Source organism: Thunnus maccoyii, chromosome 17 (genome assembly GCF_910596095.1).
Source record: "Thunnus maccoyii chromosome 17, fThuMac1.1, whole genome shotgun sequence".
In the NCBI taxonomy this organism is placed as follows: domain Eukaryota; kingdom Metazoa; phylum Chordata; class Actinopteri; order Scombriformes; family Scombridae; genus Thunnus; species Thunnus maccoyii.
This window is the reverse complement of record NC_056549.1, coordinates 21,701,760-21,727,316: the sequence shown is the minus strand read 5'-3', so window position 1 is coordinate 21,727,316 and position 25,557 is coordinate 21,701,760. Positions and strand designations below refer to the sequence as shown.

The window sequence follows — 25,557 nt, the reverse complement described above, 5'->3', positions numbered from 1 at the left end:
AGAAACAAAACCCACGTGCAGCTTTGTTTTCTCTCGCTGCACAAAATGCTTCATCCCAGTGCTCCTCAGCGCCCTGCCAGCACTTTTCTGACAGCGTAAATGCTATATGGACACACACCCTAACACATTGGCAGTAATAACAATCTTAAAGGATGATGAAGTTACAGTAGGGTAGGGGTTTTTAGCATGAGTCTAGGGATGGAAGTCGGCCAGTCAGTTGGTCCACCTCTGGTCCAGACTTGCCTTGCCAGGAAAGCTTACACCAACATTCATAGTCCCCAGAGGATGAACTGCACTTTGGTTTATGACAAAATGCAAAGTGATATTCCCATCAGCATCAGCTTTGTTTTGTGTTTCTGTTTAGCAAATGTAGTGTTGTCATGCCATCGTGAGCATGTTGCATGCAGATGTTGGCATTTAGCTCAAAGCACAGCTGTGTACAGCCTTACAGAGCCGCTAGCATGGCCATGGACCCTTATAACCCTTTGTGCTGGTTTGGCTTGACTCAGCACATCAGCCCAGAACGGCAGGGATTGGCATCTCCATTACAACAGGGATAGCCGCTTGAAGTGGTGTTTTGAAGGTGTGATGAAGTTACCGCAACCCGCTTGGAGGCGGGTCGGTCACGTATTGACCCGACTTCCAAGATGGTCAATCTTGAGCGCAACTTGGTGCAACTCGGCGCGTTTAAAATGGTAGTGGAATTAAAATCAAAGTGGCATGGTTTGACTCGGCGCGGCCACAAGTGCCAATGGAAAAGGGCTATTAGTCTTGTTTATTTTAAATGTACACATATGCATAAATATGCATCATTTTCATTAGTCAACGCCTGTTGGGTCAACGCGCACCAAGTGAGTACACATGGGGATGTGACAACAGACATTTTGCATTCATTTTGTGATTTATCAGATTATCAACGATGATTCTCATCCCCTTTAAAAGCAATGTGGAGAGGAGATCCCCGTCTCTGCTACCCCACATTTACAAACCAACCAATCAGGATACAAGACAGAATACACAAGGGTGCTAAAAGGGAGCTAATGTATTGACCTCCAACTCAGAATTGGCATTTCATGTTACCGTCTTTTTCCTGGCCATGACAGAGTCAACATTCTCCTCGTATTTTGAGATTTTTCAAAGCATAAAAGCGCCAGCGCTTTGGTTAAAGGTTGATATGTCTCTTCATGTTTTGTTTTGTTTTTCTACTCACATGTAGCGCTACAGTCACCAGGCTGTAATCACATCTGATATGCCTCAAAGTTGATAATGTACAGCTTGACACAGACTGCGACCAAACTTTCATTGGACATTTCATCTTCAGACATCTGAGTATCACATTCTGATGTTTTGAGATATCCGTCAATCACCATGCCAGTATGATGGAGGTGGATGGAATTTTGTTAGTGGTACTAAAAGAACAAAACACACAAAGGGAATTCACAATTTTCATAGGAACTATTTTCTATCAATATAATACTGTAGATTACAAGAGGGTAATCCCAAACACATTGAATCCTGTCCACATAAATGTCATCCCTGCAGCTGCGTAATTGTTTATGTTATGCCTTATTTCCATTACAGGCTGATAAGATGTCTTTTGACAAATAATCCTGCAGAGTGCAGCTTTAAGCTCTTTCTCAGGTACCATGGCATTTACTTGTTCAATTACGACTGAAAATTGTTTTTAATCATCAAATGTTACCTTCTTGCTACAGGCTCATATGCTGACCTAAGTCAGCTAGCCTCTCATGTTCTGTTTAATTGATGCCATAGTGTGAGGGTAAAAGTAACTTAATTACAGATATAAACAAACAACCTGTACCCTCATATGCATTATTGATAATGTGCATATCAGGCTTTGAGAGGGAAAACACAGCCTCCATATCTGGGGCATTATCTGGGTTTGTTTTGGGCTGAGGCGTTGTGTGTGCCACACATATTGATTTTACCGCAAGGAAAGTGATTTATCAGATTTACTCAAGGAAGCTGGACACCATGTGCATAAATAATAAGGCAGTGCGGCCCTTATTTAATTGGGTAGATCTCTTCTCTCTGCCTTTAAGACTGCAGATACACGCATTCATTCACAGGCAGGTATTACTGAATGATTCCTTTCCTGTCCTCCCTACTTTACTCTTTGTCTCACACACACACAGGCGCACACAGACACACACATACACACATACATACATAAATGTACAGGCTGCACATACAAGTAGGCTACACACTCCTACTCAAGAGGCAAGTGGATTTTCTACAACCTATTTGCAATGAAGAACTCTGGAAGTAAAACTGTGTGTAGAGAGGAATAAGATGGCTGAAAAGGACTGATGCCATACCTGCAGTATTCAAATAATACTTATAGGAATCAAAAGGTAGAAAGAGACAGCAGATAGAGGGAAAAAAGAGCATACCAGACAGCCAAAAAGTCCTGACAATGACAAAAAAGAGGTAGAGGCTATTTTTAATTATTTTCAGTTTCTGTAAAGTAACAATCTCAAAGATCTCTGTTTCATTCTCTTTGGCGGCACCTATGGAAATAAGCGGTAATTGCAGGTGTATTTTGGACTTCGCTTCCCAGAGATCCAAACAGTGTTGCCTGTGTGATGTCAGTCAGTTGGCAGTTGGCAACGCTAGCAGATACCAGAAAAAAACTGTATGCCACTTCACACACAAGTGAGTTGCAGACGAGCAAGTCTGTTGCGTTAACTCCACCCACCCTCTCTGACGGACCAGCCACTGCTGGGTGATGGAAAACGTGTCATTAACGGCACAGCTTGTGATTTTTTTCACGGGAATGTCGCCACTGACACACAGTTCGTAATACTGCAAATGCAAGGGCTTTCATTAGTGGGCCATAGCCTCAATCACCATTGTGTTACCTCATTCGGTAGTGATAGTGACTAAATAGACATTTATTTAAATGAAAATCTTCGATATTATTTCTTTAAACAAAACCATTAATGGTTTCATAATTAAGACAAATGAGTTCTCTAAAGGGGCAATCTCAGGTCTCTTGGTTCAAGTCCAAAAGAATGTCAACCATTATGACGCCATTAGATAAACAATGTCCCAGCAAACAGTTTTACAGGTTTACAGGGTGTGACATGCAGTTGGCCACTGAAAAAGTGAAAAATGCTTTCACACATTGCAAAAATGGAACCATCTTGAATTTAGTCCAAGTTTGTTTTCTCTCATGACCTTTTAATTAAGCCGCTAACTGGGGATGGGTGGCATGTTTTACATGTTTAAATGCTATTCAGCTTGTTTCAAGATGAAGATAATGATTCACAATGTCTTTATATTCCTAAACCGAGACAAGAACTTTCAATCAAACAAACATTAGCTAGCATGAAATCTTTTCTCTTGTCTATGGATACATCTCGCAACGTATGAGATTCAACCAAAAACCTGATTAAAGGATTCCACAAAGCCACAGAGCACAGTTGCACTTTTTTCCAGTTTCAATTGTTGTTGTGCTTTTTCACAATAAGCCGGATATTTTCCTCCAAGAGAGTTGGGACACTTCCAGAGTCTTATTAATTTGTTCTCATTTGGCTGTCTCACAGTTAGCACACTATGGAGACAGGCTGCTAATGAAAGTAAAAGCAGGATGTGGAGATAATTACAGTTACAGGCAGATCAGCTGCTGTTCTGAATCCATTACCATGTCATTTGGCTGTGATGGTGACTTCTTGCAAATTTTCCTCATGACAAATAATGAAGTTGTCAATATGGCAGCCGTATGTTAATCCACAGTGAGAAAACATGCTCTTACTTAGATTACATAAAATAGTATTTAACCATGAGAGGACCCAATAGTGACCCAATATAAACAAAACACAATTCAGTTGCATGTAAGGGAAGTCTGTATTCTATCTTGTACCATAAATATACGAACCTTGACTGTAATTAATAACATCAAAGATTAAATGAATAAATAGGACTTAGCATGCAACTTTGGTTTAATTAATTAGTGAATTATTTAGTCTTGTCACGGTGGAGTGCGGGCAAGTGGTCCCAAGTGCAGCCAATGGAGGCAGGCAGGGTTCAGTGAGTTTATTGTCTAAAGAGAAAATTCAAAAGCTCACAGGTATGGGTGGCAAGTCCTAACAGTCCAAACAGCAGTTGCATCAAGTCCACAGAGTTGCAGGGATGAAACAGGGAAAAGTCCAGACAGGCAAGCAGGTGCAGATATGATACAGGTTCAGGTAACAGGATTCAGGAAAAATATTCTGATTTATAATACAGTGCGCACACACATCCTAGACTGGTTTCCCTTTAAAAAATCACAATCAACTCGATATTTGGTGCACATGAGAGAGCGTCTTGTCCTACCCTTGTAACGCCCATAGTTGCCCATAAATAGTCGGTGAGACGCCCCAAATTAATATTCATTTGACTGCATGAAGACAACCATGGCAAACACTAACAGAAAAGCTAAAAAAAGAAATTTCACACCATGTGGAATCGAACTTCTTGTTGGGGAGGTTGAGACAAGAAAAAATATATTGTTTAGTGGACTCAGTGTGGGCACTACAAATGCCAAACAGGGTTTAGAGTGGCAGCATGTGGCGGACACAGTGAATAATGCTGGCTCAGAAGGTCGGATCCTCTCCAAAATAAAAAAAGAAGTGGTCCGACATAAAAGTAGAGTGTTTGTGCCACTGGCGGGGGGAAAGGGATACCGGAGCTCACCCCCCTTATGAGTGAATTGCAGGAATTATCGGGGAATCTCTCCTGAGTAGTGACAGAGGTGGAGGGGGACACAGATATGCAAGACACATCGGATAACCCTTGTACGTAATTTGTATTCCCTCGTTAGAAAAAAGAGTAAACCAAATGCCTTCAAATTGTGTTTAAATATTTATTTACACAGACAAATGAGACATTTTCTATTGCTTTTAGTCACTGTGTGTTACGGCAGGGTCGATGCCGCTGCAGCTGAGCTGAGTGCGCCCAGTTTGGTGGACTCCACTGCACCTTGTGCGTCTCAACCCTCCAGCAGACTCCTCACAGATGCAGGCTGCCAAGGAGTTAAAAGAAATAAGACTTGTTTTATGTGACACTTCTGTGATCTTTGCAACTTATTTTACTATTAATAACTGCACACTATATACTGTTTAGCCTACTTTAAATCAATATCTTGCAGATCCATCCCTTTCCTTTCTATTTAATATTTAAAATTTAAACCTGTTAGCTGCTCCTCTTACACAGAATATATTTTACATTTTTCTGCTTTTGTAAATTCATTCCTTTTTATATTATTTTAGGATTACTTCATTTTTGTGTACATTTAAGACTGCTGCGCACCACAACACCAACGCAAATTGTGCTTCCCTGTATGTACTTGGCAATGAACACAATTCTGATTCTGATAAGCTTTACACTGAAAGATCTACTTGATAAATAATGTTATGTTTATCCATATGTTGTGTTTTTACAAGTGACGCCTGTGAGGGTTGAGGGGTTCTTTTGCAACAACAGATAGATATCTCAGTTTTTATTCATTATCCTAAATCATGTTTTTTATTTGTGTGTGTGCTCCAGGGAGTATCAATCAAACAGGTGTTTGTTTATTCATTTTGAGAATGGCTTGTATCCATTTTGGCAAATGAACTCTGCATGCAATGCATGACAGGTAATATTTCGATTCATTTTACCCAATGGTATCAATTTCAAACCGTTTCTCGCATTTTATCTGTCTGCCATCGGAGTCGCAGTTTCTCATTTCTCCAGTTTATGTGCATATGCATGGGTCAGAGTTTTCGTGGAGGTCCGCACATTCTCCCATCAAGTCTGTTTTATATAAATCCTAAAGTTTGCTTAGAAAGTGGCGTACGCCTTCTTTTGTGTGTACGCAATGTTTATAAATGAGGCCCCTGGGTCAATATATGAAGTGAGTGACTGACGAAGGAATGAGTTGGAGATGAGGACTGGGCGGAGTGGGCCAGGCCAGGTAACTGCAGGACTGATGAGAAGTGGGAACAGGTGTTTAGATGGGGATAGGAAGTTAAGTCCAAGGGCATCTGGTGGACAGCTTGAGGATGGCAGGTCTGGGGAATTGGAGGAAAGAACATGGTACAGGAGAAGTGAGCAGGGACTGGAGACAGAGAGCAATGCAGAGGGCTGGGGTGAGAGAGTGTGGCTGCAGAGAGGGACTGAGGAGCAGATTATGACAAGTCTACTTTGTCAAAGACAAGATAGCGTGTACAGTGATGTATGTATTGTCTTGAAAGATTTACGGTGTTCCTAATATTTTGTCCACTCCATTAACATACATGAGGGGGGCAAAATATTAGGAACACTTTTCAATGTAATGCACTCCAGTACACCAACAACACCCACTACAACCTCAATAATAAATATAAAGTAAAATTATCACCTTTCTGACAATATCAACAAAAACTGTAAATGTATAAGCTTTGTGTATACAGCTGTTTGGCATTGGCAGAGAAGATTTGGCAAATTTTTCATGGGCGCAACCCACATATTCAGCTCTGCTGCTCATCCCACAAATGCATGTTCCTTACAAATGTGACACCATTTAAAAGGGAAATAAACAGGCTTTTCAATGGTATAAGATTTATTGCCAAGAAGCATTGTTACAACAAAGAAATGATCTACCAAACACAAATTTCCTTACTTTTTGTGCTAAGTTTATATGTGTGTGTGTGTGTGTGTGTGTGTGTGTGTGTGTGTGTGTGTGTGTGTGTAAATATAAAAAAATAAACATGTCAGTGTTCTCTAGTGGACAAACTACGTGATGGTGACTCTGTTTTTGAATTACCTCAAACAAATCTTGACATTTTGTACTGCAATTAGATTATTTTATCAGTTTTGTTATTTTGTAGATGTTATTTTATCAGTATTCATATATATATGAATACTGATTAAAATAACATCTAATTGCATTACAAAATGTCAAGATTTGTTCGAGGTAATTCAAAAACAGCATCATCATCACATAGTTTGTCCACTAGAGAACACTGACATGTTATTTTTCAACTGCCAGACATCCCACTTAATACATAACTTGGTTATATGTTAAGGGATCCTTAACAAAAAATGTTGTTTATATTATGTGTTTATGTAAAAAAAAAAAAAATGTATCATTTTCTTTTTTAACTCTCAAATATCAGCATTGTAACTGGGCTCAAAAATCCAGTATTAGTTGGGCTAAGTAAGTAAACTATTTGTGAGAAATGTTTGTTTTGTCATTCAAATGTAATTTTAAAGTCACCTCAGGAAGTCTTAGTGTTGAATAAAATAATGACAGGAAAGAGAGGGAGCCACAGTTCAGTGGTGTAACAAAATCACACAGAAAACCTCTGTGGGTAATGTATTTTATCCGCACAACTACAATGTCAGGACGTCAATACGCACATAGAAAAGTGGGTCTGTCTGCTTCCTGCATATTTCACAGAAAAAACATGAATCCAGTTGTTCCAACTCACTCTTTAAAAAAGAAAAATACAAGTTACACAACATCCATTTCAATACATTTAAGAATACATTCCATTCTCAAAACAGCCCCAAGGCATAATAGCCTATTGATCTCTCACAAAACTTTATCTGTAACTCTAATCTCTTTCTGTACTTTTACTTTTTTTTCTGCAGCCGATGAGAAAAAGTTTACAGCCTTCATGGAATAGCTGGTGTAGAGATGCTGGCACAAGAATAAGACTGCGGTGCTCCTCCTGGTGTATGGTGAGAAACATGATGTATTCAGTATTCAAACACCCACAGCAGGAGTTCAAGGAACTTAGCCTTCACCGTGCCTTTTTTTGAATATGGGAATAAGGGTACCCTTCACAAAAATGCTAAGTGGTTGCCAGGCAACACCAGATGTGTCAGTGGGAGACTGTTTGCAAGGTAGGTTTCACTTACAACTTTGTACTTATCCAAAGAGGACAAGAAGCACCCATAAATTAAGAGCAGGGTGAAAGATATATGAATATAAATACAACTCAAAACACATTAGAGCAATACATTTACTGTAAATGTTACTGCTTGCAAATACCAGATATATCCAGCAAGAAGGGCACGTGTCCAAATCAGTCATTTTGACAGATTATCCTGCCCTGCAATAATTAAACCACGTGCTGCTGCAGTGTTCAGTGAGCCGTCTGGCACATTAATGAGTCATAAGAACATGCTAAATGTGCCATAAAGGGTGACACAGACATTTATGATCAAACACACTTCACTGTACATCATTTCTCCATTTATTCTTACAACTGCCTTTAACTTTGGCCTTCTGCATTTTCATGTGTGCTCTCTATCCTAGCATTAGGATTTGTCAGGAGCTCAGCATGCTAAAAGAAATAAGCATTTCATCTTTTTTCTCCAACATCAAACATCTCCTCTGGATTTAAAGTTTGGGATTTGGTTGCCTCTACCTCAAAGGACAAAGCAACGGTGTGTATGTTACTCTACAGGCCTCGTCTTCAGGATTTTTAAAGTACAAGCCTGTCACAGCACCAGCCCACATATAAACAAGTGCGATGACCTCGGCTGTCAGCTGAGTGGCCCACCTCTCCCCCCATGGAGGGAAAAATAGACACTCTGGTACCACTGTGACAGCAGCTATGGACACTGGGATTATATTTACAGCACTATCACAACAACACAGATGTAATGTGGCTGTGTTTTTGCTTTTTTTAGACAGTACAGTTAGGACAGAATGGAAAGAGATGGGTTTGTGTGGGCCTGGAGTATCAATACAGCAACATGTGTGACTCTGTTCATAGCAAGCGGGTAGTTCCAGGTCTGAAAAGTGAAGCCAATGCAGAAGTGACTTAAACCTGCATTCTCTCTAATGGCCATCAGGAGGCGACTCCACTGGCTCCAAAAAGAAGTCCAATTGGAAGTCTATGAGAAAATGACCCTACTTCTCACTTGATTTCTTACCTCAGTAAACACTTTCCTGATGAGTTTATGGTCTCAGTCACTAGTTTCAAGTCTTCTTCAATGCAGCATGATTTTCATTTTGTAAAATATGGTCCCATTTAATTTAAATTTGACGATAAAGCAGGGTATACTTTAGGATGTGGCTACCATGGCAACAACTTTGGTTAGATAACGTAAACATTTTGGTGGCCTAAAAATGTCTTGTACAGCACTTGGTTGTACCAAAAGACCCTCTAAGGAGTCAGATGTTCAGTTTTTCCAGTAAGTACATTTTGTTTCAATGGTTTTAAGCCTTAGCATTAGCATTAGCATTATCACAGTTAATCATAGACTGTAAATGCACCATGCTAACCAAGCTAGCTGCTAGTGGCTAGCAGTTAGAGTCAGATCCACCCTCTTGTCTAAATATGGTCCATTATTTTTATACAGTCCATGGTTCATAGCAGTCTTGCCTAAAAAAAAACCTCTCTGCTTCTACAGTATATAATGTGTCTTGGGTCACTGTGTAATGTCAGACTTTCACCCCAGGCAATAAATACATCAAAACACACACACAGCTACACAATCACAGGCACACATACATACAGTCTGTTTACAAGCAAAGGCCTGTATGCCCACTCACACAGTTTGCTTAAAAAAAAAATCTCATAGTGGTCAGAAGCAAATGTCATCTTTCGAGGTGACATTCAGCTGTCTCATGACACCATTTCTACCATTCGAAAGGGAAGCGAAAAAACTGTGTGCCCTTTATCCCTAATTCCCCTGTCTATACTGTCTTTTTAACAGCCCAACAATGACTATATGACCACTGTCACAACACAGCTACATGGGCTAATAATTCAAGCAAAAGCAACTATCAAATGTGTTTTATTATTCATGTATTTAGCATGGTGATATATTGCCTTATCAGTTGACATTTCTGTTGAATATCTGCTGTAATTAGCTACCTTACTCACCCCTATTGTGCAAATGTGACTTGACTTTATTGATAGTGTCAAGCACAGGATACTGTAGCTGAAGAGAGCGGGAGTGAGGAGCTTTTGCAGAGACTAGTCTAGGAGGAGTAATGTTCTGCGAGCTCTGTCACCATTCCCACTGGTCTAAACGAGGTAGCTAGATTAGTTAATGCTCCTCTAAACTCCATCTTTGAATAACATTCAATTGCACTTCAAGTCAAAATGCAATCCTTGTGTGACCAATCAGTTACACCTGTGCCAACGTTAAGGTGATCAATCAATCAGCGCAATGTAATGTTGCATTTTAAGAGCCTGGGAGGGAAGATTCATGATCTCAAAATGTAGATGTGGAGCCCTACAACCCTCTCATCTGCAGAGTAACTTGTTTACTATGGTTACAGTTTGCAATGAAGGTTTTTTGCTTTGGTGTGTGTGGAGAATGAAAAGTGGAAGTCTGACAGGTTCTACATTTAGTTTGGAAACCAGCACAGCTCATCCGAACATGACACTGTCAAAAGTGTCAGACTTTGCTGCTGTCACATTGAAAATGGCTAAATTGTAAAAGTCTACTGGAGACTCGGAGGAGTACGCCATCAACCATGCCTTTTCAAAAACATAGCTAAACTCCTCCATCTCTTGTTCTGCGCCTCACACCGCCTAATGAGGCAGAAACCACTTGAAATGCTTTTCTACCAACGAAAATGCATGATGATTGCCAATCTAACAGCCAATCTACAGTAGATGCAGTACAGGCGAGGCATCACTGACTCATCACACAGTGTTTCTTCAGAACTAATGGACAGCTGGCAGCAAGAGTCCAGGTCATGCAGTCAGGCCCAGCCAGGCCAGACTCCCCCCAAGGTCACAGCCAGTCTCTCAAAGAGCCCTGGCACCAGAGAAGCAGATGGTGGCGAAATGATGGCCCATCATTACTCATCCAGCAGAGAAGATGGCGGTCTTTTGTGAGAAAAAGGCTTGTGGGGATTCTGCTCTTGCTATGTTGTGCTCAAGAATTTTTCCATGACCAAACACACTCTTTTTGCTGCAGAGGTGTTTTCCCTAAGTTAGTGTGAGGATGCACTTCTGTTAAAGGTGTCCAAAAGTGAACTTGGGGGTCCAAACTCAGTGTACACTCAATTGCAATTGTGACAACAGCAATTGCTATCCCAGTTAGACTCTGGTGATTCCACTTCATAACTGTACACCTGGGGCCAGATGCATAGAAATCTGTGTAGATTCATGACTAAAACTGTGTGTATGCACAAAGCTAGAAATATGCACACGCATTCTTTTCGTTAGATTTATATATAGCTGTGCATATTCATGTTTGTGTTTTATAAAACTGAGTCATTGTGGAACTAGGCGCAGATGCACAAGTCTCATTTCCACTCCCACAATTAGCCATAAATGGACGAAGACACACCCTGAACAAGCTGTTGTCATATCAGTTCACTGCGTGCTCCACCAGTCTGTACTCCTGTCAAAGTTTATACCAGTTTATGTGCAGGAAATGGCGTATGCATGGTTTTTGTGTGTACACATTGTTTATGCATCCAACCTGATGTGTGTCAAAGTAATCTTGAAGGTCCCCTAAGGAGTTCGTGACCACAAGTAATGCTATAGAACAACATTTTTGAGTGTTTCCCCATTTCTTTTGTATCATGCACATGCACAGGGATGCACATACATTCATGCAAACATGCAGGCAGTGCTATTCACATCCTGCTACCGGTTTCACTCTATTTCAACTGTTGGTGGTGGTAATGTGCCAGGAACCGCAATGCGCTAACAAAGACAGTGAAGAAGAAGACTGCTAGCAAGAAAACATGGATGTAATATATGAAATATAAAAAAATCTACTTACAATGCTCTCACCACATTTGTTAGCCCTCAAGAATACACACGTGTTCTGGTTGAATATACCAAAACATGCTGAATGTAAACTTTTGTGTGTTTAAAAGAAAACTCCATAGGGAACCTGAGGCTGCAACTGATGACATTTCACAAGTCCACCAGTACACATGTAACTGAGTGAGCATACAGGCCTTCAGAATACAAAAATACCTTTTCTGTTGTCATTCATCAAAAGCTCAAGCTTCATCCTAATGAACCAGAATATTAAATCATCTTTGTGCATCACCTCACCTTTAAAATGTAATACAAGTTTAAAAGCAGAGGAAGTTTCAGCGTTGAAGACTTAATTGCCATAGCAACCAGCAGATTGAATTTGGCTTGGTTGAGTTTAAAGCAGAATGGAGATACACTTATTACAACACTGTTACAGAAGCAGAGGCTTAGTCACCGCCTCTCTCCCAATCTCACTCTCGCACACAAACATACACACACACACACACACACACACACACACTGACAAACATAGTGACCTGAATCTCAGCAGGCTATTGGAGTTCCCTTTTTTAGCTGTGGGACATCTGTGCTAGTGCAAGGCTAAAGGGGAGCAAGAGGAATACAGAGGAAGAGGTGTCTGAAGGGTTAGCTAGTTTTTTACTGGTGGTGCTCTGGCATCCTCAAAGCACTAATGTTATGTACAAAGATGATGAATAATAAGTTCCGGCAAAACAACACCCTGTGGTGCCTTCAAGAAAATGATATAATGAGAAACACTAATTTTTAAATAGTATAGACAATGAATGAGTGTATGGAGTCATGTCTGTCTGATTTCCTTTTTTTTTTGGACATACTGGTTCCAGGAGTGCAGTGCAGAACACGTTTGTTCTGACTGATGCAAGCGGTCCTGAAGGTCTTGGTGACAGAGACAGCAAGATCTGGCTGCGTGTTTTCTCTACTGTCTCCCTGTATCTAGGCAACAGCAAACCACCACGATTATTACATCATCTGGCAGAGTGGGCCTCCCATGTATTAATCTCAAAGTAACACTTAGCTGAGCTTAGTGAGCGGTGAGCAAGAGGAAAGAGTGCTTCACATGTAGAGAGGGAATGATGGAGAACAGGGCCGAGGGTTATGGCATGAGGAGGGTTTGTGTTTGTAAGTATGTGTGGGTATGGGGGGGGTTGTGGTCAGTTATAGACTGCACTGCTTCAGTGGCTTATGACTCCTTCTGGTGATCTGTAGGAAGGAAGTGCAACCGCACTGGCCTAACTGGGTAGCAGGGTGGATTGTTGTTCCATAACACAGCATGAGCCAGGGAGTCTCAGGAGGACAGTAATCTCAGTTTCAGGAATTATTTTTGTGCTATTTTCAAATCATCCAACTTGTCAGCTGTTGCTAATGTTATGATGGTGTCCTTGAATTACATTTCCTGACTTTAAACCTGCATTAATTGATTTGTTGACCACTTGGGGGACACAACATTGTCATATGTTAAGTTGCTATGGCAAACGTCTTGGCAAACTGTTGCTAATTCAAACATCCAGCTGACACATATCAACATAAGCATTCATTGGGAATTGTGTTTGTGCCCACCTGACAAATGTAATTTTGATATTCACTCTCCTTTGAGCTTTGATTTGATGTCTAACTGCTTAGGAAAATATTTGGCTCTTTAGCAGCTAAATGCTCCACTATGTTCACCAGCCAGTTGCTAACTTTGTTCTGTTGTTTGGTGCTGGGCAGGTAGTGTACAGCGGGTTTTTAGGGTTTTTAGGGTTTTTAGAGCGGCGACAGTGAGCTAAAACAGTAAAGTTGCAGATCAATGATCAAAACACTGTGTAGAGCTTAGTTTAACTGCAGAGTCAGGTGATAATTATCTGTGGGTTCATCACTATGAGCAACCCCTTTCACATAATATCAAATATTGATTATAATAGCTTCAAGTTTTTGTCAAAACCAGAATCAGCAGGGCACGTCTGTTAATTTAGTTGTTTTAATATGGTTTTAAGGGCTCTATCTAGTATTTCACCATCTGAAGTTGGGTGAACAGCATTCACATACAGTATGAGTCTGGCCTAGAAATGAGGTTCTGTTAACCGTTGTATCCCAAAATTTATAACCACTAAAAAAAATACAGCATCCAATTATGTGGAAAAACATCTTCAAAAAAGCAAAATAAAGTTTTCAGGGATCTGGTTCTGTAGCAAAAGTGTGTACGAACAAACAAGATGCTGCACACTCTCTCCCTACTTGCATGCACCCGCCAACCACACTCACACTGTATGAATAATACATTTAATGCATCAAACAGAGCGATAACTAATACAGTTTGTCATGCCACCAAATGACTATTAACTCTATTTACTCACTTCTTAATCAAATTCCAAAAACAAGTGTCTGATCATGTGCACAAGATGTTTTCTTCAGCCACACTTTGTGTAACCAGATGTCTACGTCCTGTAGCCCATCAGTGCTGGGGTTTCAGGCACCTGTGTGTTTCTGCATGTACACAATGTTTAAGCCCACATGGAGCTCTGACCATACAGTTTTATTTACAGTATGCACCATTGAAAACTAATAATAATGATAATCATTAGGTATAACAATGTGCTTCTGAGCTGCTGTGAGTCATTCTCCTTAACTGAAGTATCAATGGGAAAATTTAAAAAAAAATTAAGTATACACTACATATAATAGTTATGTTTGTGGGCCATATGATTTTAGTGAAGTTCAGTCCAGTTTTGCATTTTAATCAACTCTGTTCATATTGACTTTTTAAACGGGCAATAATGGAGATTTGTGCTGTCCCATATTGCACAAAATAGCCTTAATATATCAGCGGGGGTTAATAGTATTATTGATAAATACCAATGACTCAGTAATTCCTTGGCCAGGTGCTGAGATTTGTGGCTTTCAAAACTCGATTTCTGGCTCATACCCTGTGTTGGAGGAAATCCTTCTTATATAACTAATATATTTTCACATGTCTTTACTGGAAGTCCCAAGACCGTTTTTTTGTTCTGTGCAATGTGTCATTCTTCTTAAACTCTGCCGAATCCTTGGGAGACAATCCAGGTCTATTCCTTTTTCAAGAAACTTAATGAACAACTGAGAAACCACTTAAATGATTTCTTATTTGAAGAATGATTGTGGCATTTTAAATGAAAATTTAGCTTAGGTTGTGTGGAACGTCATGGCAAAATGTATTCTTCTTTTTTTAAAATTGTTTATAGTGATATAATTAAAGGGGACATATCAGGTCTATATTTATATTCTGGGGCTTCTACTGAAATATCTTTGCATGATTTACTGCTCAAAAAACATGTTATTTATCTTATACTGGCCCTTTATGAAGCCCCTCAGTTCAGCCTCTGTTTGACTCAGATCCTTTTTTTTAAGGTCCCGCTCCCGATGAGCCCACTCTGTTCTGATTGGCTCCTGGAAACTGAACCAAGAGAACAGAAAATCACAAAAAGCATGATTTGTCCCCTTTAGCAGCACAAAACTACTTTCACAGAGTCGATGTGTAAAGACTTGTAACAGAAAGACAGCAAAGAAAACCAAACTGTAGCCTTCCCTTCACGACCAAAATCCACCTCTTTTTCTGTCAAAACTGAGATTCTTTTTTCCTGCAAAAACTTCTGCAGCCAGGTGACTGACAGACTGTTACCTGCTTCATTTTCAGTTAGGTATGGCTGCTGGCTACGTCTCAGTATTTCAAACACCTGATAAGTAAGTCTACCAACAAATTCAAGCCCTCCCGGCTTTAAAACTCCTTGTTGTAGAGTTTTAACTGGAAAAAATTGTCTTTTACAAACTTTATAACCTATTTTTTGTTTTGGTTTAATACAACACTGAATTGATTTTAGCTGATAACATGAGGGATAACTCACAGCTAAAAGCACAGCTCTTCCAGGTGTAAAAATTGAGGATTGGACATGATTTTTGAGTCCCCCTTTACATTTAGTTTCAAGCAACTCAAGTTTTTAGCGGCTTGACCTCATTTCTTCAGAAAAAAATTCTTTGATTGCGACCATTTTGATGTCCTGCTGTGGTGTTTCCATCAGCTGTGTTTTGCTGCGCACAAGCAGCAGTGAGGCTCTCGCACTCAAGTGTGATTTGTCAAAGCAGTCTGACATTCAGCAGAAGCTGTCTTCTCTTAAGATACAAAGAGCACACTGCAGTGACAGAATATTTTAATAAAGATGCTTCTGAGGGAGATTACACAAGGACAAACTGGGTATTTCACACAGCAAGATTTCTTATTATGCCCAACTGCAGTCACAATAGTAAGCTTTTGTCCTGGTTTCAGAGCGACTTGGGTGGTAGCTTGCTGTTGTAAAGGGTTTTGCGCAGGGATAACTGGTTGACTGGTCCATTGGCAAATATGACATAACTAAAAATCAAATCAGAACCCTCCAAGAAATTAAGACATTAATCTAAAGGATTTTTTGCAAGTACAACTATTTGCTAATATGTTTTTCAATAAAGCCATGCAGTGTAATTCCACAGGGCTGGTTGCTTTTTTCCATGTAAACAAAAATTAAACAGCAACTCATCCAAGAGATCCAGGTCTGATTTTATTAAGAATCACCTGTTCATACATTTTCATCTCCCCTTTACAAATAAATCCTACCATGGAAATTGATCTTGGAATGTAGACCACAAAATCAATAAGAGTATCTGACATCAGTATGTACGTGCACCTCACTGTACCTTAATTGTGTTTATTGGGGAGCAGTTAATTACTAGAAAGCACTAGAGAGCACATGCCTCCACCAAGGATGAACCAGTCTCTAGATTGCATGTTGATTGGCTGGTGGTGGCCGTGATTTCTTTTGGAATATTAGTTTTCTGCAAGGACACTGTCTCCAAAACTGTTAAACTCAGACTCATGATTCATGGCTGTTTAAATTCATTGCGCCATCTATTCAATTTTGCAGAGTCTAAATTTGGTTGCAGATGCAAAATGTATGAAAGAGTCATGGCAGTGTATCTCCAGTAATGCCAAAAATCTTTGGCAACCAGTTACAGGAAATATCACATCATATCAAAAACAGTTTTTGCCACGCCAGCAACATGGCTCTAGGGATGACAATGTCATGAAATCACCCACACCCTGTCTTTTAAAGATTCTTTTTAGATATTTTTGCCTTCATATTTAAGTAGAAGGAGCTCCCACAGTGAGCTACTAGATGAAGCGCTGCAGGCGACAGGCTGTACACCTCCAGCTCTTCAAGCCAACAACTTCACTGTGCCCTGATTTTGTCTGGAAAACAACTTGTGCTGTGTACAGCATGAAATCAGATTGCAGTTGCAGTTATTTTTGACTGGTGTCTTTATTAAAGTTTGAGTTTGTTTGGCTGCACTGTAAACAGATAAAACAGATGCTCTTCTGTTGCATTTCTGTAGCTGCTCAAGGAGTGTTTTCTGTGGTATTAAACCGCACTCGCTGTTACCACAGTAACCACAGGTGTCGCCATCAGGATTGAAATTTTCAGGGAATTCATCTTTTTTTAAAACACAATTTTGCTTCTATGCTCTCTCTGGAGTAATGAGCCAAAACATGGAGCACATCCCATTATCTGCCAATTGGCAGCACTATCTGCACCAGAAACAACACACTGCTCCTTTGTCTATGGTCGCACTCTCAGTGAAATTTAGGTGTTTTAAAGATATGCTTCTAACAGACTGACGACGACGACTGAAAACACCTACTTCTAGGAGACAATAAGCTGGTTTCTTTCAAACTGGCTGCCTGGGTGTGACACTTAAGACTCAGCATGTTAAACTTGAGAACCCTGAACGGGATCATGGGATATTATTATTCCTATAGACTGTTGATCCAAGAGACCAGAGAGCTTTGATTTTTGGTTTTAATGGGCTGACTAAATAATGGCTTGGAGAGGAGGTGCATGCTTTTACCCATCTCTCCCTCTTCTGAGCACACAGCATGACACACAGTACACACATGCCCAGTCTCTAAAGTGGTCAATCTAAAAGCCTTGAAGACAAATGCACTCTGTGACTAAATCTATACCCTTTATACTTTCCTCTGCATTTTGTAAGGACTTTTGCGAGATTTTCTGAGGAAAGTTGTCCCCTGGTGGAAGTGTTTCTATCTCAGAGAAAAAAAAGCTTTTTTTTTTTTTTTTTTTGTACAAAAGAGGTCTATGGCTGCACTGCAGTATTAAATCAGTAATATTCAATATTTTTCTTGAATTCATTCCAATAACAAGTATTGGTGTCAGAAAAACTCACATCAATGAGCCACACAGTTGCGCTGGGTGACATGTTCCTTCATTACAATCAACACAAACACTGTAGTTTATTTTCAGTCAATCTTGCATACAGTGGATCGTCCTGTTGCCGTAAATAGTCCCAAAAATAGTCCACAGCAAATAGTCAATTTTACTTCTGTTGGAGTATTTTGCTAAAGAATTCTGTTTGGATACTACAGCACAAATCTTGCTGATAACCTCTACTGCCTTTGTTATTATTTTTTAAAAACTGGTCAGTGATGACATGAATGAACATTGAGCTGAATGATCTGAACCATTGATTGGCAGATGTCAACACTTTCCCCTCCCTGTGCGGGCTCCTGTGAGGAAACCAAGACAAGTTCCAGAATTTTCCATAATTAGTTGTCAATTAAACTGTCACCACCAGCAGGTGCCAGCCTGTGTTGTCAGTGTTCTCACCTCTGTGTGCCATGAGACATCAGCACACAGGCCATGATCTTAAAGGCTTTTGTGTTTCTGTGGTGACAAACATACTTATCTAATCCCTCACAAATTAAGACGATTAGCGATTGCTGAAGCCGCTAAAAGGCCTCAAACTAAGTGGCTGGATTTCATTCACACTGCAATGTTCTTCACTCGTGGATTTTACTTCGGGTATGTAGCATTTACATCCCTGCATTGCTGAAAAATCCATTTTACCAAACCTCTTTAGAGCAGCAGTAAAAGCAGTCTCAGTCCCCCTATATTAAAATAATGTTCTCTTAAAAGGATTAACATCTTCATAACCATGATTTGAAAATGAACCAAAATGCCAAATTGACTCAAAAGTGAACTCAAGACCATCCGCGAAAGGCCTGATGGGTCCCTATTGAGTGTAATATCCAAGAATATTAATATTCCACTTCCATGCTCAAGTTGTACTGATGAGCCAAGAGTTCGCTGTTCAGGCCAGAATGACGGTGCTGTATACCAGCAGCCTGCCAGAGTCAAGTAAAAACCTCTTACATAGGCTGTTTCCAAGTGGGCAGAGCCTTCTGATTAGACGCTAGTTAGGGATTTGCCAAAGTGATTTGAAAGTTGAAAGAAAGGTTCACAAGTGGAAAGTTATTTTTTATTTGAAATCAAATACAAAGGAAGTTGAAGAGTTGTGAAGCTGTTTACACTGTGAATGCAGGACAGCAAAAAAAAAAAAAGTGTTTTAACTGATCACCTGCAAAATACTTATCTGTACTTTTCTGTGCATGCGTGCTCGCATGTTTATGTACATGATATAGAAACAGAGCATGAGTCAGAGCATGTGATCATCCTTCTGAGTAAACCAGTTAAGCAGTGCACCCTGACATGCCCTGCTGGTGTTTTATCTCGTCCGAGGTGCTCAGGCTTCCCCTCTTGCCTGTTTGGATGCTGGTTTAGCACATTAGTATTAGCGCTCTGAATTCCCTGTGTGGACATGTACCACCTGGCAGGCATTGCTGCCCTGCGTGAGTCAGAACACTCTGGCCATTAACACACGGCAGGTACCATGGCATTGGCAAAGGATCAAACCTATGTGGTAATGTTAACCTTAGTGTCCACACACACACACACAGAGCTTCTCTCCTGCCCTGATTCCTACTGATTCCTACCGATCCCCAGAGTGTGATAGACTGAGATGACTGCTACCACCCTGCTTCTCTACAGGCTAACCCTGCACACAGCACATCCCATTATCTGCTAACCCTGTTCACTATAGATGCTGCCAGGGAAAACACACACACACACACACAAATCAATTTCACGCATGATGGCATACCGATTAAAACTACATGTCTCAATAATGTTGATGCTGATATCTTGATTTCTATGGTATGGATTTCAAATGTAAACTCAAATACCAAATTGATTTGCTTTATGTATCCAATGTTGTTGTTTTTTTGGTAACATTTCCTGTAGTTTCATCAAATACAACATTTATGCCATGTTCATATTAATGAGCACAAACACAATAAATGACAAAACAACTGGATGCTGCCCAACACCAAACAGCAGAGAGACAAAGTTAGCAACTAGCTGGTGAACATAGTGGAGTATTTAGTTGCTAAATATAGTCACATGTTCCATGTGCGTCTTATAATCATATATTCCATCTAAACATTTGGTACTCATTCAGTCTGCATACAACACTGAACTCTGCATCACTGCTGCATGCTTTCACAAATTTAACATGTTTTTCAAATGTTGTCTCTGTGTCACGCTTGCTCAGATTTGTTCCAGAACATCACATGAGCAGAGACACACCGCTAAACTAAAATATGCATTGATGCAATACTGTAAAAAGTTAAAACCTTGACATGAGTGCCCTGACTGAAATAGATGTGGATTTCGGACTGTTGGTCCAAAAATTGCTTGTGATGGGCATTTTTCTACATTTTTCTGTTTTTCTGTTTTTTCATAGACCTAACAATGATTTAATCTACAGTATAATCAATCATGAAAATAAATCTTAGTTGCAGCTCTACTAATACATTTGCCATAACAACCTCATAAGGTCAGATAACATGTCAGCTGTTTTGGCCAAAATAATAAATGCAGCTTTAAAAATGTAACAAAAATGAAAAAGGTTCATCTGAAAAGTTTACACGAGGCCTAGTTTGATTACAATGCTCATTTGACAAAACTCACCCAACACTAAAAAAAAACTACCAGATACGACAGTCGATGAATCAAAGGGCAGCTCCACCCTTCAAACAGATGCAGGTAGCACATTGACAGGGCAGAGCTTCGGGATCAGGAATCCTGTTGCTCCCAGGATTGCCCTGGCCTCCATACAGCAGGGACTCTCTGTTAAGATCTGCACTGCATCATTCTGTCAAGTTAGAAAGATCCTTTTTGCAGCTATTTTAGACACGTTCTGTCCCTGTGGTGGCCTCTTTGTCTGGCCAGGAATCACTTGTCACCTTTGTCACCTTGTAAGCAAGAACCCCAGGAGTCTGGGTTTCTGGCTTTACCGCCTTGGGGGATACATTTACAGCAACTACACACATCAAACTGCACAAATGTAGCTCACAGAATGTAATGTGAGTTTTCATTGTCCAGAGTTTACAGTCAAAACCATCATTTTCTGCATTCACGTCTTTTCACATCCTGTTTCTCTGTCTCTCTCTTCCTAACCTCCTTCGCCCCCTCGCTCTCCTGATCTCACTCTTCTCTCTCGCTTTTTCTGTCACTCTGACTCACTATCTCGTGTACACAGCATGCACACATATATACACACACACACACACACCACAGTAGCTTTTATAGGCACACACACTTTGTCAATGACCACTCCGGATATCACGCACGCCTGATAATTCAGGCTTCCTAACACACCAACACATACACACTTGCACATTTGCAACAGCACAGCTTCAAGATTAGCAGCTACTACTAGCATGACACACCGGGAGAGAGAGTACAACACACACTAACACACTGTACTATCACACTGCTGAAGATACTGAGCTGCAGGCACACACACACACACAGTCACACACACACACACACACACACACACACACACACACACACACATACACATACACACTTGCAGATTCACTGCCATAGAGCTTACAGTAATACTACCACAATAGCGTAAGCATATCCGTCAAAGGCATACGTGTTTGTGTGCCTGTTAACACACCGACACAGACACACACTTGCACACCCTGGCCCAGATCCCTCTTATGAAGCAGCACTGTTTGGTGGAATGTACAGCAGAAGGGGGGGAGAGAAAAAAAAAAACGCTACAGCTCCTGAGTATCTCCATGGAAACAGGCTGGAGTGCAACATATCCCGCTCAGCATACTGTCAGAGACTGAGGATAAATCCAGTCCTCATTAGGGAAGCCAAACCACACCACACACCAGGCGGTTGATTCCATTATTAATTGCAACAGCTTTTTCACAGGAAAAAAAAAAAAAAACATGCACACATGCTCACCTGGATGAGGGGTTTCCTCATGCTCCAAGTAGTCAATACCCCCTGACTCACTTATTGGACTTCAACAAGAGATTCTGTCCTCGACTAATCAATGCAGATTGTATGATTTTCATGTATGCTAACTCAGTCTCATCGATTTCTTGCAGATACTTTGAATTTACCATTTTACCTCCTGTATTTTGTACAGTAACTGACAGCTAACAATCATTCTTTGACTTTTGATATCACTAATATCTGATTTTTTTTTTTTTTTGCATCCCCTGCAGTCAAAAGAAAAGTGTAATGCTGCGTCTGAGTCCTACAGAGCTAAAAGTTTGAGCGTGGTTCTCACTGTAGGTCTTATGCTACAAACTGTGGTGCAGAAAAGTGCTTCAGTGTGATTGTTTCAAAATGATAATTAGTGACAATGAAGGAGCTTGCATTTGCATCTGGTTGAGATGACACTCACCAGCTCTCCCTTACATTAGATATGTGGTACCAACACTATCTGTTACATCGACATCATGTGGTCAATACACACGATTTCACAAAGTATATCAGAGTCTTATTTTCTCCAGAACGTTGCACTACATCTTCTGAAATTCACAGTTATTTTCTCTGGTTGAAAAAGACCAAGAGAGTATGCGTTTACACATGTTCTCCGTACGAAACAATAAATTGTATCAATCACGCTCTCTGCTGCCAACATCCAGCTCACTCCTCTGAATACTCTCTATATTCAAAGTCTTATTCACCCCTCCACTCACTCGTACACCCACACAGCTTCGCTCACTACCTAACATGGTATTATACCAAGCACCACTAGGAGGGATTAAAACTGGGAACTAGGATTCTGGTTATTTCCATCCAGTTTCTCTTCATTTTGCCACTGAACACCAGGTGCCCAGGAAACATTAAGATAACAGAGATGAGATGAAACTTTAATGAGCCCTGCGGGGGGTCTCGGGTCGCTGCTGCAGCAAAAGAATGGGATAGACTGTAGACAAGAATTCCTCAGATGAAACATATTGCTGAGTAAAGATAAGACATCTGATTAAGGGTTGCAATTTTCTAATATTTAATAGCCCAAACAATTAATCAGTTACTCCAAAATATAGTAAGATATATAAATTAGATATGTCATTGATTGATTGGAAATAACAGTGAAGGAAAGGACAGATTTTCAAGTGTGAAATGTCAACTGTTGATACAATATTATGTTATATTTACAGTCAGGTGTCATATTTACAGACACTTCATGTATGAGGTGAATTTAACATGCCATTTTTAAACACTAACTATAATGTAGTATCTTCTGTTCTAATGTTGTCTAGAATTGTAAGTATACTTGAGACGGATATTGATCAGAAACTAAGGCGACAAAAGTCTATAGTCTTTGATTTGCAGATTGAGACAAAAGCAATGTTCCAACGCTTTATTCAACAAAAGTTATGAATGAATTGTCTGTCAATTTCACCTTTTTATATTGTAGACACTGAACAAGAAGTGGGAGAAAATGCTGAGGTGGCTAGCAAGAAACAAGATGGTGATGAGAAAAATAAAAGATGTGAAATTGTAACAGCTAAATAGGTAAACTGTTAAAAAAAATAACCCTGCATCATTGACATGTAATTTAATTGTAGGATTCTGGGAAAGTGTCATTCTCTGAAGTGGTTGCTCTCAACACCACCCTTACCTCTCACTTTTATAGAAAACCTGCTACTGATTGGTTTTTACTATTTGAATCAGATAAAAATCTGTGGCGAAAAAGTGTAGTTTAGAGCAGCTCAGACAGACTAAGTAACATGCTAAATTTAAAATATTTAGTATTCACAATTTGTTTGGTATTGATACAATAAATGCCAGATTCTACAGTGACCATGCAGAGTGGTTGCCGCCATGACGAGGAAACAAGTGCCAACGACAGAAAATACAAGTGAGAGGTCATCCCAGCAGTGCCAGTTGGACTGACAGGTCATCATGCAGTACAGAAGTTGTCTCCCCCAATAAATGATTTCTAAATAAATGAAGTAGTTGAAAATATATATTTAATAGAAGCCGACTCCACTTTTGAAATTATTAACACTTTCTGAAGGTTTTGTTCAGGCCATCCCCCACCCCAATTTGTAATGAGATCTGCCCTTGAGATTATCACTCCAAATTTAACTTAACTCACTGGCATTTCTATTATTGTCCTTCTCTGCACCCAGCAATGAATCAGCTCACCAGTTAATGGCTGGTTAATCATGCCATCCTGACCTCCAAACCCCCGCAGCAAAACAAAGAGAAAAGATGTCATCAACAGCCAGATGCACTGCAGCTTTAATCTTAAAGACAAACACAGACTCTCTGTGACTAAAACTAAGAGGGTAAATAAACAAATGAGCCATTTTATAAGCTGTGTCAAATGACTGATTCGCTGATTCCCAAAGTAGGAAAGCTTCACTGTGAGATATAAAATAAATTCTAACATGCAGAAAATGTTTCATCACTCTGTTCACCAAATAGAATCACTGTCAAATCAACCACCAAGCATCAAGAATGCAGGAGGACAGAAAAAAGAGTTCAAACGTTACTTGTTCCGATTGTGGCAGAGCCTGAGTATCAGTCCATCTGACAAACTATCTGGTCTAAATTTCCACAACTACTGACAGATGGCCAGAATTTGGTGCAGAAATTCATGGTCCTCAGTCGAAGTCTCCCTCTTATTTTGTTCAGTCCATGACCTCTTGTTTAGCACCACCGTCAGATCACCTGCTATTAATATGTGATCTGTATCTGGATACTTTATCTGGATATTTACTTCTGATCCATCAGATTTGCATTTACACCTGGTGGTAAAAAGCGTTCTCGTTACCTCAGTTCTACCTGTGTTGTGATCACATCTCAATATGTAAATTAGTTAAGCTGGGCTTGCAGACTTATCAGCAAACATGGTGCGTGCCAGGTTGAGGGAAGCAATGCCATGAATGGACAGCATTAATTCTTAAATCACTTAATGAGAGGGAGGACTTCTAGCTACTGCTACTACATGTAGATTTTGCCAAGCTTGCTTAACCTAGCAGGACAAGGCAGAGTTAGGTGACCCTTTAACTTTCTGGGATGTTTTTTTTCTTACAAATATGGTCATAATGTACAAATTGCATTTATACCTCACTGCAATCAGATCTCAATGCAAGCCAGACCCTTTCCAGAAGTACATTCATGCTCCCAAAGGGATAAACCCTTTTAAAGTTTTGACCCTAATGTCATTTCCTCCAGCCTCACCTCCATGGCAATTATTTTACCTATACTAGCTGAAAGGCTCTGACACCTGAAAAGTCGTCAGCATGTTGCTCATTACGTCCCACACATTCTTATCGTAGTATGTAATGTACTTTTTAGCCCCTAGGAGATGCTTATTCTCGTTGAAAGCTGCAAGCTTTTTGCAGGGAACCAGCTAAATGAGGCGTTCCAGGATGCCAGTGTAGTTCCTGGAGAATCAGAGCAGTAAAAAGCCGCCTGGGAGCTCCGAGGAGCTAAGATTCTGTTCCTCTGAGATCATCCTCTGCATCCCAATACCACACATGACAAACGACCACCTCAGCCAAACACCATGCTACACATGTAAGCAGCCTGATTCAGTTCACACAGCTGTCTGAGTGTCCCTGTATGTA

The 25,557-nt window shown here is 40.2% G+C and overlaps 2 protein-coding genes across 4 annotated transcripts in view; one reads left to right on the top strand and one right to left on the bottom strand.

Moving 5' to 3' along the window:
- Positions 1-25,557, top strand: part of LOC121882038 (cytospin-A-like) — a 93,898-nt gene that overhangs the window by 46,932 nt on the left and 21,409 nt on the right. For all 3 annotated transcript variants that reach the window (XM_042389971.1, XM_042389974.1, XM_042389970.1), the window contains exon 4: positions 7,621-7,710. The gene's annotated coding sequence lies outside the window, so the exon portion shown is untranslated. The remainder of the gene's footprint in view (positions 1-7,620; positions 7,711-25,557) is intronic.
- LOC121882800 (disks large-associated protein 2) overlaps positions 1-25,557 on the bottom strand; it is a 70,503-nt gene that overhangs the window by 35,576 nt on the left and 9,370 nt on the right. The window lies entirely within an intron of this gene.